Source organism: Rutidosis leptorrhynchoides, chromosome 4, assembly GCF_046630445.1.
Source record: "Rutidosis leptorrhynchoides isolate AG116_Rl617_1_P2 chromosome 4, CSIRO_AGI_Rlap_v1, whole genome shotgun sequence".
NCBI lineage: Eukaryota > Viridiplantae > Streptophyta > Magnoliopsida > Asterales > Asteraceae > Rutidosis > Rutidosis leptorrhynchoides.
In genome coordinates this window covers 189943273-189957639 of record NC_092336.1, presented here as the reverse complement: position 1 = coordinate 189957639, position 14367 = coordinate 189943273, and positions in this window count along the sequence as shown.

Below are 14367 nucleotides of genomic sequence, written 5' to 3'. Positions count from 1 at the left end.
CGCTGTTTTACCCTGTTGTGTACATGAGATAAAATACATACAATACAAATATAAACATGCATGGTAATTTGAAATGGGACTTAATATCCCACTTTCAAATTACAAAAATGAAATATTGTATAAAATAATAAAAATGTTAAATATTACATAAAAGTATCAAAATGTTAAATGTTTAACTTAAATAGATAAAAATAATAAAAGATAAGACATCACCAATGGAACACTATTGATTTGGATAGGGGTTCCAGTTCATATCATCGCTCGGGTTCCATGGTTGGTGATAGGTTTTCTGGCAGGCTTGGTTGGGGTCGTACAGGTTAAAGGGTGGTTGCATGTCGGGCTGATGTGGTGGATAGTAAGCGGGTCGAGTCGGGATGTAGTTATTTGGTACCTGATATGATAGCTGGCTCATGATTTGGTGCTGATGAACTTTCCAGCTATCATGTTGGCGTCGCCTGAAAGTCTCATACACATTCGCGGCTTGTCACTGCTCATACTGACGATGCCTATCCTCATTACTCATTTCCACCTCATCTATACGCTGGAAAACGTCAGTAAAACTATCCCTAATGACATCCCTGATGTCATCTGCTTCCTCCATCTCCTCATTCGAACCCCTCTCTACCTGTGGATGGGTGCCATGATATGGTGTTGGCATATTGTGCCTCCGTTTTAGTACCTTTGCACCTTGATAAACCTGCAAGCCTATGCTCTCGGCTTGTTCCTCAACTACCATCATTGGACCCCCGTGTTCCCTATCCACACCTAAATACTCTCCAATGAGAGTAACAAAAATACCTCCTCCTATTATTCCCCCGTCCTTTATACTTTCCACAACTTTGGACAAATAAAACCCAACACAGTAAGGAATATTAACAAAGCCTCTAGTATCTCGAATGCACTTAAGGTAAAATAAATCGTTTAGAGTCATTTTTTCCTTGTTTTTACCTCTTTGTGTAATCGAGTTAGCTAAAAATCTATGTATTATACGAAGCTCTGCTTTGCTAATGTCTAAATAGGAGTGTCTTCGTGCCCGTGTAAACACATTAAAATTTGAAATACGCCTCCATACGGCGTTAGCGTCAAAATCTCTATCTACCCTCTCACCGTGATAAATTAAAGCTGTACAATCAGGTGATAATAATTCAGTGGGGGTGTAAATCTGTAAAGCTCTAGCCATATCTATCATAGACATCCTGTACATCCTACCCCCAAGTAAAAACCTAAGAAAAGTCTTATCGTCTAACCTATTTACATCCTTATTTAAGGCTATAGTACTCATTAGCTCAACACACCACTCATTATATACAGGCCTACGAGTGGTAAATAAACGTTCCCAATCAGTAAAAAAAGAGCTGCCATACCTTTGGATTAGATGCTGCCTAACTGAGTTAGCTAGGTGGACCCTTACCAAAGGCTCCCAATCTATTACCCTTGGTACCTTTAAATTTTTGATCCAAAGCTTAAATTTGTTACTTTGGTACGTCGAGTAATCTCTCCATATCAAACCTTAGATTGAGGTGTAACTCCTCTTCATGAATTCTTGAGTGTTCTATTACATTGTGAACGGGAAATACTACGTAGGCGGTAAAAAAGTGTGGCTCCTGCTCATAGTATGGCACGTGTTGATTATTTTGTTGTTGTTGTTGTTGTTGTTGTTGTTGTTGTTGTTGTTGTTCAGGTTGTGGTTCCGGTTGCGGTTCTTGATCAGGTTCTTGTTCAGGTCGTCTAGACGATGATGCACTGTCTGTATCTGTATTTCTCTGCAAAACACATTAAACATAAAATTTGTGCATCCAAATATGCATTAGTGTTAGCAAAATAACAAATTAAAACAATTACAATAACATGTTTAATCCATATTAAACTTATACTTATTTTCATATTTTTATCAATTCTTCAATTTTGCAAATAAGTATATATGAAAAGGTATACAAAGTTCATAAGCATTCAACTCAAATAACATGTTAAAATAATCATTACTAGCAATTAAACAAGTTTCAAAAGGCATTTATATCAAAATAATCAAGTTCACGAATTTTAGACTTAAAAAGTCCACTTTGATGCTCAAAAATCATGTTTAGGATCAAAGTTTGGATCATTTAGCTAACTAAACATGTTACACTACTTAATTTAACACTAATTCATAACAAAAATTGGCCATAACCTGTTTATATCAAAAAGCCCCAAATTGCTAAAGAACACAAACCCTAGATTTCTAAAATTTTTAAAGTTTAAGGCTTCAAATCATGTTAAATAGCATCAATCTAGGTTACACATGCATAATATACTAACAATTTAACTCTAATTACACTAAAAATTATCAAAATCAAATTAGGACAAATATCTGTAATTATCACAAAAATTAGGAAATTTATGAGTTTAGGGATGAAATTTTTACCTTTCTGCTTCCCCATCTGAGAAAAGACATGATTATAGCTAATTATAGTGACAAATTTCGATGATTTTGGTGAAAAAAATGAAGATTTTAGAGAGTGTTTTGTGTGTGCGTTCGTGTTTGTGTATGTGTGAAAGTGGAGACAGAACAGCAGGTCGATGGGTTTTTGTTTATGTCCAGTTTCTTGAGGCCATGCGGCTGCATGACTTTAATGAGGAAACCCCATGCGATCGCATGGGGTCTGATCCCTTTTTTTTTTTTTTTTTTTTTTAATAAAACCTTTAACTTCTTAAAACAAATAAGTGATTTATTTAAAATTTTGTTTTCCTTTTTATTTAGGAAGAGGTCGTTTCGGTACGTTTACCTAGTCCGTCCCTCGACAAAATTTAAAATTTGTCATTTTAAAGCGATTGTTTTAAAAGCGAAGATTTTTTGGGTTTTTTAATGTTTTTGGCATACTTTAAATCAATAAGATTAAAAATAATGATAACAAAATTTCTTGCCCCGCCCTTGGGTAAAGCAATTTCGGTTCAACGACCTAATCTTCAACTCACGACGAATTTTAAAAATCAATTTTTAACTTAATAAAATAAAGTACATTTTGTTTTTAAATTCACACCAAACTTAAATTTAAAATGCATAAATATTATTAATATTTATATATATTAATTTTACAAACTTATATTGAAAATATTAATTTTTAAAATATTTAAAAACTTAAATATATTGGTTTTAAAAATTTACAATAATAGTTTAATATTAATTTAAAAACAAGGTAAAAATTAAAATTAAAAATCTTTTTGGTCTTTTATCCCACTTTAATCAATCAAATATTATCAAAAATATACGCCCCTCTTTTGGGTAAAGTAATTTCGGCTATTTTACCTAGTTTTATTCCTGGCGAATTTTTGAAATATTTTGGATTGATTGATTAAAGATATTTATACGTCATGAATAAACGGTAAATTTCGCAGTGATGTAATAAATTTTTGTATGATATCAATAATTTTGGTTTCGCATACCTAATTTTATTGAATATCAATTTAATACTTTATAGCGAATGATTCAGCGTTTATTAACAAAAGGTTAAAAGCAATAAAATAAAATAAAATAAAATAAAAACTGTACATACTTACCTGTGAGAAAGAATTCTCAGAGACCTGCTTTAGCCGACTCATAGGAGAGTCGTGTGATTCGGTTTTCCATAGCTACATAAGCGTAACCTCGATTCTTCAATAAATTTTCTTCTAAACATATGAACGGTCCTTCTCTGCATAGAGTAACAAATTCGGTATTTGAATATGTTTGATTGTTCGAACATTTACCTTCGTGTGACCATTTTCCGCATTTATGACATCTTTCAATTTGTCGAGCTCTTCTTTTTGTTGCGGATTTTGATTTTCTTTTACCAAAATGTATCTTATGATGATTCTTCCTGAGTTCTTTCCTCACTTCGTCCATTTTTCCTCTTATGAATGATACCAGTTCACTCGGGAAAGTGTTATTATTACGTTTAGTAATCATAGCGTGTAGTAGTAGACCATGGTTCAGATCAAAGGAATTCTTCATCTCATAAAATCTAAAAGAAATAAAAATTCAGAATGGGGGAAGAAGACTAGTTCTTCAGGGTCTGCTAGGGAAAGACCATTCGAATTCCATTTTCGAGAACTACACGAAAACAGAAAATCTAACTCTAACAGAAATATATATTATCCTTAAAAAGACTTGATTCTCCCCAAACTTAGTTAGCTGTGGTGTTGAAATTGTGATTAACTTCATTGTTATCTTCAATTAGATCATCAACAATTTGCATATCTCTGACTTTGGCTTCAAGCCATTGATTGATTTCTTATGTAACATTCACAAATTCAATTAACATTGCCTTTTCCTTATGCGACAACTTGGATACTAATCGGTTACATAACTTAAAGTTCCCCTTAATCCTAGCATCTTGAATCCGTTTATAAAGTTTCTTCGTTGAACTATTGAAAACGGGTTCATCTAATTTCGTATCAATAACGGGGTTCTTTGTTATCCGGTTATCATTAGGTTTTGCTTCATCTTCTCCACACTTAGGCGTTTTTATGGGTTCAACAGTTTTGGTTGGTGGAGATCTAAACTTTTGATTCACAAAGGTGACCGATTTATCACCATGCCTAAGTGTCATTCTACCTTCTCTTACATCAAAGAACGCCTCAGTGGTTGCTAAAAATGGGCGACCTAAAATTAGGGGAATATCAAGGTCTTCCTCTATATTAATAACTATGAAGTTTGCAACAAAGGTCAAACTTCCCACTTTAACAAGTAAATTATTGGCTATTCCAACCGGGTGTTTAATGGTTTGGTCAAATAATTGAACACCTATTCTGGTGGTCTTAATTTACCTACACCTAATCTTTTGTATAAGGAAAGAGGCATAACATTTGCACTTGCTCCTAAATCTGCGAGTCCATTATACATAGCACCATCATTAAGCAAGCAAGAAATGATAAATTCACCTGGGTCTCCTACTTTAGTAAGTAGAGTTGGTTTGTTAACCTTTTTCAGGTGATCTTTTCTTGGTTCTTTCACTTCTACTTGAACTGCTTGTTCACATTTTTATTCGTTTCTTGGAATGGGAGGTTTGTATAGGAATTCTTCTTCATCACTCCAATTTGAAGCTTCCCCGTCTTCCAATTTTGGTTTTTCATATGTTGTTGATAACATATTTATCTTTTCATTCTGAGGGTTTTCTTGGGTGGTGAAATTATGATTGACTTCATTGTCAACTTCCATTGGACCATGTATGTAATGTTTAACTCTGTGACCATTAACTTTAAATTCAATCCCATTTGAATTTATCAACTCAATTGTTCCATATGGGAAAACTCTTTTGACTATGAATGGTCCAGACCATCTTGATTTCAATTTTCCAGGAAATAGCTTGAATCGTGAATTGAAAAGAAGAACTTTATCTCCTTCTTTAAATTCTTTTGAACTTTTGATTCTTTTATCATGCCATTTCTTCGTTCTTTCTTTATAGATTAACGAATTTTCATATGCTTCATGTCTTAATTCTTCAAATTCGTTTAGTTGACTTAACCGTAGACGTCCGGATTCATGCAAATCAAGATTACATGTCTTCAAAGCCCAAAATGCTTTGTGCTCAATTTCTACTGGAAGGTGACATGCTTTTTCGTAAACGAGTTTAAAAGGTGTGGTGCCAATTGGAGTTTTGTAAGCTGTTCTAAAAGCCCAGAGTGCATCCTCCAATTTCATGGACCATTCCTTCAAATTTGATCCTACAATTTTCTCTAGAATACGTTTTAATGCTCGGTTGGTATTTTCAACTTGTCCACTTGTTTGTGGATGATAAGCTGTGGAGATTTTATGAGTTACTCCATATCTTTTGAGAACTTTCTCAAGTTGATTATTACAAAAATGAGTACCCCGATCACTTATTAAAGCTTTCGGTGTTCCAAACCTTGTAAAAAGACGTTTTAAGAAGTTGACTACAACTCGTGCATCGTTAGTTGGGAGAGCTTGTGCTTCCGCCTATTTAGATACATAATCAATGGCAATGAGAATGTAGAGATTATTATGAGATTTTAGAAATGGACCCATAAAGTCAATACCCCAAACGTCAAATACTTCACATACTTGAATGACATTTTGTGGCATTTCATCACGTTGACTTATTTTTCCGGCCCTTTGACATGCATCACAGGATTTACAAAGAAGGTGTGCGTCTTTGAAAATAGTAGGCCAATAGAATCCAGCGTCGTAGACTTTCCTTGGTGTGAGTTGAGGCCTATAAGGCCCTCCTGTTGGTCCTGTGTGACAATTTTTTAAGATTTGACTAGCTTCATCTCCGAATACGCATCGGCGTATTATTCCATCGGGACAACTTTTAAACAAATGTGGGTCTTCCATGAAATAGTGTTTTATATCACTAAAGAATTTCTTTCATTTTTGGTACGACAACCCTTTTTCAAGGAATTCACATACAAATTAGTTTGCATAGTCTGCAAACCATGGAATTTCATTATAATCGATTTTCAAAAGATATTCATCAAGAAAGTTGTCTTGTATGGCCGATTCATTTAGAACTTCTAATTCAAGATTTTCAAGACGAGAAAGATGATCAGCTGCGAGATTTTCTGCTCCCTTTTTGTCTCGAATTTCAATATCGAACTCTTGTAAGAGTAAGATCCAACGGATTAATCGTGGTTTGACATCTTGTTTTGAAAATAGGTATCTAAGAGCAGAATGGTCGGTATAGACCACCGTTTTAGCTAGAACGAGATATGAACGAAATTTATCAAAAGCAAAGATAATAGCAAGGAGTTCTTTTTCAGTAGTTGTGTAATTCGTTTGTGCTCCTTGTAATGTCTTACTAGCGTAATAAATAGGTTGAAATCATTTTTCAATAATTTTTCCTAAAACGGCTCCCATTGCAAAATCACTTGCATCGCACATGAGTTCAAATGGTAAATTCCAATTTGGAGTTATCATGATCGGCGCATTTGTGAGTTTTTCTTTAAGAATATTAAAAGATTTTATGCATTCATCCGAAAAGATGAATGGAACATCCTTTTCAAGGAGTTTATTCATAGGAGTGGAAATTTTAGAAAAATCTTTTATGAAACGTCGGTAAAAACCGGCATGCCCTAGAAAACTCCTAACTCCTCTAACATTGGTGGGATGTGGAAGTTTAGCAATTATATCTACTTTAGCTCTATCCACTTCAATTCCTTCCTTTAAAATTTTATGACCAAGAACGATGCCTTTTTTAACCCTGAAATGGCATTTCTCCCAATTAATAACTAAATTTGATTGCTCGCATCTAATAAGCATTCGTTCAAGATTAACTAGACATGTTTCAAAAGTATCACCGAAGACTGAAAAGTCATCCATGAAAACTTCCATGCATTCTTCTATCATGTCGTGAAAAATTGCCATCATGCACCTTTGAAAGGTTGCAGGGGCGTTGCAAAGTCCAAATGGCATGTGTTTGTAAGCAAAAGTACCATAAGGGCACGTGAAAGTGGTTTTCTCTTGGTCCTTGGGTGCTATTAGAATTTGAAAATATTCGAAAAAATCGTCAAGAAAACAATAGTAACTATTTCCGGCTAATCTTTCCAACATTTAATCAATGAAAGGTAAGGGAAAGTGATCTTTTCTGGTGGCGTCAATTAATTTTCTATAATCAATACAGACACGCCATCCCGTTACAGTCCTAGTAGGAATAAGCTCATCTTTTTCATTTGTGATGACAGTCATGCCACCCTTCTTAGGTACGCATTGAACTGGGCTTACCCATGGACTATAAGAGATTGGGTAAATTAAACCTGCATCTCGCAGTTTAATAATTTCTTTCTTAACAACATCTTTCATATTAGGATTTAGTCTTCGTTGGCGTTGCACATAGGTTTTATGGCCTTCTTCCATAAGGATTTTATGTGTGCAATACGAAGGACGTATTCCTTTAATATCATGAATCTTCCATGCAATAGCTGGTTTATGAGCTTTTAGCATAGAAATGAGTCGAGATTTTTCATTTTTCGTAAGAGAAGATGATATTATTATAGGCAATTCAGATTCACCATGTAAATAAGCGTATTCTAAATGGTTTGGAAGTGGCTTTAACTCTAATGTCGGCGGTTCTTCTATCGATGATTTGTATCGATATCTGTCTTCTTCTTTTAGCATTTGAAGTTCTTCTGTTGTTGGTTCGTAATCATTAGCCATGAGTGCGGCTAACATTTCAGCTTCATCAATTGGTTCAGTCCCTTCTCCTAAAGAACATTCTCCTGTTCCTTGTAATTCTGGAAATTCTTGTAACAATTCTGCATGTGAATCTATAGTTTGAATATAATAACATGTATCATCTACAGATTGCGGTTGTTGCATGGCTCTATCAACAGAAAAGGTAACACTCTCGTCCTCTATACTTAGGGTCAGTTTCTTACCAAACACGTCTATTATTGCTTTAGCTGTGTTTAAGAATGGTCTTCCTAATATAAGAGGAACTCGAGAATCTTATTCCATGTCCAGAATAACAAAATCTACTGGAAATACTAAAGTACTAAATTTAACTAGCATGTTTTCCATTATCTCTCTAGGATATTTTACTGATCGATCGGCTAGTTGTATGCTTATTCGTGTTGGTTTCAATTCTCCAAGGTCTAGTTTAGCGTATAATGAATACGGCATTAAATTTATACTAGCACCTAAGTCTGCCAATGCTTCTATTGAACTAAGACTACCCAGAAAACATGGAATTGTGAAACTTCCTGGATCTGAGAGTTTTTCTGGTAGCTTATTCAACAGCACTGCAGAACTATTAGCATTCATTGTAACAGCCGAGAGTTCTTCCATTTTCTTTCTATTTGTGATTAGATCTTTCAAGAATTTAGCATATTTTGGCATTCCTGAAATCACATCAATGAAAGGAAGATTGATATTTATTTGTTTAAACATATCCAAGAATTTGGATTGCTCGGCTTCAAGTCTTTCTTTTCTCATTTTACTTGAGTAAGGAAACGGTGGTTGGTATGGTTTAACATAAGGTTTAGCCTTAACTGTGTTATCTTCATTAACCTTTTCAACTACCGGTTCTTTTTCCTTATCTTGCTCAGGCTGTGGTGCCTGTGTAGTAGGAATAGAGTCATCAGAAATTACAGGCATTTAAGGTGGTTTAAATGTAATACCACTTCTCGTGGTAATGGCTTTAGCTGTTTCATTCCGGGGGTTAGCATTTGTATCACTAGGTAGACTCCCCGATTTTCTTTCACCTATCAACCTTGCTAGGTTACTTACTTCTTGTTCCAGATTTTGAATAGAAGCTTGTTGATTTCTAAATGCTTGAGCATTTTGTTCATTAGTTTGTTTTTGAGATGTGAAAAATTGCGTTTGAGATTCAACTAGCTTCGACATCATGTCTTCTAAATTTGTCTTTTTATCATCGGTTTGTGGTGGTTTATTTTGAAAAATAGGTCTTTGCTGATTGTAAGTATTGTTAGATACTTGTTGATTGCTAGGACCTTGTTGGTTGTTGTATGGAACATTTCGGTTATAATTCTAATTTTGATTGTAGTTTGGTCTTGGCGGTTGATAATTATTCTGATAATTATTTCCAGGCCTTTGGTTCATGTATGAAACATTCTCTCTTTGTTCCATTGTTTGTTCAATACTGAGACAATCTTTTGTCAAATGTGGTCCTCCACACTGCTCACAACTAATTCGTATTGCGTGAATATCTTTCGTCATCTTTTCCATTCGTCTCTCGAAAGCATCTAGCTTTGCGGAAATGGAATCAAAGTCATGGCTAGAATCGGCTCTAGCCGCTTTAGATGATCTAACATTGTCTTTTTCTTGATGCCACTCATGTGAGTGGGAAGCAGTGTTATCAATAATTTTGTAAGCTTCAGTTGCGGTTTTCTTCATAATGGAACTACCAGCTACTATGTCGATGTCTTTTCGTGTAGTAATATCGCATCCTTGGTAGAATATTTGTACTATTTGATAAGTGTCTAAACCATGTTGAGGACATCCTCTCAACAACTTTCCAAATCTTGTCTACGCCTCATATAAAGTTTCATTTGGCTTTTGCGTGAACTTAACAATTTCTCCTTGAAGTCTCACGGCTTTAGATGCCGGAAAGAATTGTTTAAGAAAATTTTCAACTAAAACATCCCATGTATCAATCGCCCCTTCAGGTAACGATTCTAACCAATCTTTGGCTTCTCTCTTTAAAGTCCAGGGAAATAACATGAGATAGATTTGTTCATCCTCAAGTTCTCTGATTTTGAATAGAGTACAGATCCTATTAAAGGTACAAAGATGTTCGTTTAGATCTTCCTTCGGCGCACCACTAAATTGGCATTGATTAGTTACCATGTGTAGGATTTGTCCTTTGATTTCATAATCTGGTGAATTAATGTCTGGTTGAGTAATTGCGTGACCTTGGCTAGTGCGTTTAGCCCTCATTTGGTCTTCCATACTTAGAGGTTCTAGATTTTCCATGATTGAGTTTGTTGAATCTGAATCACTAGAGGATTCTGACTTAATGGTTTCTTCCTCGACAATCTCTGGATGAGTGATTTGTGGTTCAGGATCTCTGAATTGTCCCTGAATATCCTCCGGATTCTCAATTGTGAGGTCGGGTTTAAAAAATGGGTTATCGTAAATTTGAATCGGAGTACTTGGTCGACTAGATGACGATTCTAAAGAAAAATCAACGGTGACAATGTTGGCTAGATGTCTTGATCGAGTTACAGGTGATGAACATATGAAAGGTGGTGAACGTTTTGCTCGGTGCATTCACTGAATATCCTATTAGTTATAAAGATAAAAATTATATAAGTTATCAAATTAATAGACTTTTCTGATTTTGCCCACGTTTTGAATAGCCAATAGATGCAGCAAGTAGCCATGACCCTTTAAATCGAAAGCCCACAACTCGCCACTAACAAATCCAACTATTACTACGAACCAGAAAATTTTGGATGTCTATCAATTTAACCGCTTAAAATAATTTTTCGTCGAAGTTTAAAGAAAATAAAGAAAATTCTATGTCCTAAAAACTAGAGCGTCGAAAAATAAGAAAGAAAAAGAGTGCGTCGAAAAATAAGAGGTTGAAAAACAAGCGTCGAAAAAATAAAAGATAGGAAAATAATAATAAGAAAGTAAAGCGTCGAAACTTAAAAGCCTAAAAACTAAGAATTAAAACTTAGGTCCAAAAGTATTAAAGCTTTAAAAGGAATTCTATATCCAAAACGACAATAACTTAAAAGGCACTAAAATCTATAAAATATTAAAGCGATAAACGATGTCGTAAAATTCTAAAGCGCCTAAATCTTAGTCTAAAGAAAAAGTATTTAAGAGATTTTACGGTAAAGCCTAAAAATCTAGAAACATAAATTAACTATGGCAAGAACTAAGTTTAATCTAATTACGAACGATAAAAAAATACAAATTACGAATTAAACGATTAAAAATATTCAATTTATAAAAAGATACAAAAAATGATAAAATTAGTTATTGTTATAAAAATATTATTTTTATATAATTATTTTATAAAAGTACAAATTTATAAATTATGAAAACTAATTAAAAGTTAAAAATACAAAATTAAATAAACTAAAACTAATTATTAAATAACTAAACCCTAATTAGGTAATTAATTAATTAATAATAATAATAGTAACCCTAATTCTGTCGTACTAGGTTGTGGGCATGTCAGAAGGTACCAAGCGGTCACATGGGTTTACCCTTGCCTGCTCATGCGATTGCATGACAGTGCAGGCTCAGATCCTTTGCAGTTTCAATCGGTGCAGGTTCAGAGTTTTTAATTATTTTTTTTACTTTTTACTTTATAATCTTTACTAAATTTATATAATTAATATTTATTAAAATAAACTTAAATTTTTTAAGAACTAAAAAAAATACTTTTATAAAATATATTTTCTTTTTAAACACTTAAATAGATATATTATTATTATTATTATTATTATTATTATTATTATTATTATTATTATTATTATTATTATTATTATTATTATTATTATTATTATTATTATTATTATTATTTTCTTTTAATATTTAAAACGTATATAAATATATTTTTACAAAAATAACTTAAAAAAAACTAAATTTTTTTTAGCGTTTCGCTTCGGCGTTGTTGAAGTTCCCCGGCAGCGGCGCCAAAAATGCTTGATGTTATGCGAGGTGTATACGAAATAGTTATATTTTTATTGCGAAATACTATTAAATACGATACAATTTTACATAAGTTATTTATTTATTTATAGAGTGGATATACGTAAACCTTGCTACAACACTATAGGCAGTGTACCTAATCGTAAAATAGTGTAGTTTTTAGTAAGTCCGGTTCGTTTCGCAGGGATACAACAAAATTTAACGCTATAATTTTAAAAACTATATTTGTATAAATATATATATTAATATAAGTATTAATATTATTATTATAAAAAGGGAGTTTTACCGTTTATTGACCGGTTTGTCGATTTCATGTCTCAAGTCGCAATTAAAACCTAATGTAAAATATTAAATATAAATACAACTTAATTTAAAGTGTAAAGTAAATGACGATAAATAAAAGTGCGATAATTAAAAGTGCGATAAATAAAATGACGATAAATAAAATTGCGATAATTAAAAGTACGATGAAATATAAAATAAAGGAATTATGCTTATTTAAACTTTCGTAATCATGATGTTTGACATGTTGATTTTAATTTATTACCATGGGTTAATTTTCCTTTGTCCTGGATTATTCGATATGTCCATCTGGTTTTGTCCATAATAGTCCATCAGTCATAATTATAAAGTGCGAGAGTCTTCGTCAAATTAACCTTATACCCGAAGTCAAATATTCCAACTAATTGGGGATTCGAACTGTAACAAGGTCTTAATACTTTGTTTAATGAATGCACCAGGTTATCGACTGCGTGTAATCCAAGGTTTTAATACTTTGTTAACAATTACACCAATTACCCTTGAATGTAATCCACCCCTGTTTTAATGAGTTCAGTGACTATTAATCCATCCCCGTGTCCGGTCAAATGAACAATAATTCGTATTTATAAATATCCCGCCTACCGTACCCGATTAAGCGTATGTGGTTATATATAGACACGTCAAATTGTAACCTTTATATTAAATTAACAAGGTATCGTTTAGTTAATATAAAGCCCATTAATAGCCCATAGTCTAATTTCCACAAGTGTTGATCTTTTGTCCAAACCCCAATTATGGTCCAAAACCCAATTACCCAATCTTAATATTTAGTCCAACATCATGATTACTTCGGCTTAAATAAGCATAATAATAATTTAGCTACGAGACATTAATTTAAAAAGGTTGAACATAACTTACAATGAGTATTAATCGCGTAGTGTTACACGGACAGATTTTTGACTTACAAACTTAAAACATTCGCTAACATAACCTTATTATTATTATTAACTTAATATTAAAATTATAATTAAAATATAAAAATATATATAATGAGAGAGTGATGATAATTGATGGATATATGTGTGTGTAAAATTCGTCGCCCAAACTTGCAATTTATAGGACCTTACCATACTATTCTTCCCATGCGATCGCATGGAAAAATAACTTCCAGGCAATGCGATCGCATGGCTGCCTTGGACAGCTCACATCTCTTGTTTTCTTGTTTGCCGACAGTTTATAAATAATATAATATAATATATATAATTTTATATAATTATATACATATTATATTATATTCATATGCCTAGTTGACTTGTAATTTTACCTCCGTTGCATCGCGCATTGATAGTTGGTTCATGTCCCACTTCCAGATTTTTGAACGTCCTTTCGTACGATTTAATATCTTGTACTTTGCGTTTTGCGGCTCGTACTCTTGTAACTTTTAGACGTTTCTCAGCAATAATTTGAACCACTTGGATTGTACTTTGTACTTTTTAGCGGTTTGGTCGTTTGCGTCTTCAAATCGTCGAATCTGTCTTTTATCTTCACCTTTTATTATCTAAACGAATATCACTTGTAAATAGAACAATTGCAACTAAAAGCTTGTCTTTCTTGAGGGATAATGCTATGAAATATATGTTCGTTTTTAGCATTATCAATTTCACTTGGGAAGAGTTCAAGGCGGAGTCTTTCAATGAGTACCGAACTTCAGCCGATCTTACTAGACTTAAGGACGAGTTGCGTGCCTTGAGGCAAGGGTCGATGGATTTGAACACTCTCAAATCCATTTTCTGGTCAAAGACCCAATTTTTCCCGGAGTACGTCGGGAATGATAAAATGTTGAAGGAAGATTTCTATCGAATCTTGAACGACAACTATCAAGATAAGATTAGTGTAAATGTGGTGAAAAGTTTTGATGAATTGTTTGATATGGCCAAAGGTTTTGAGTCGCTCGCTTTGAGAAAGAGTGGCTTTACTTTTGGCAAGGGGAAGTTTGAAGCTACTAG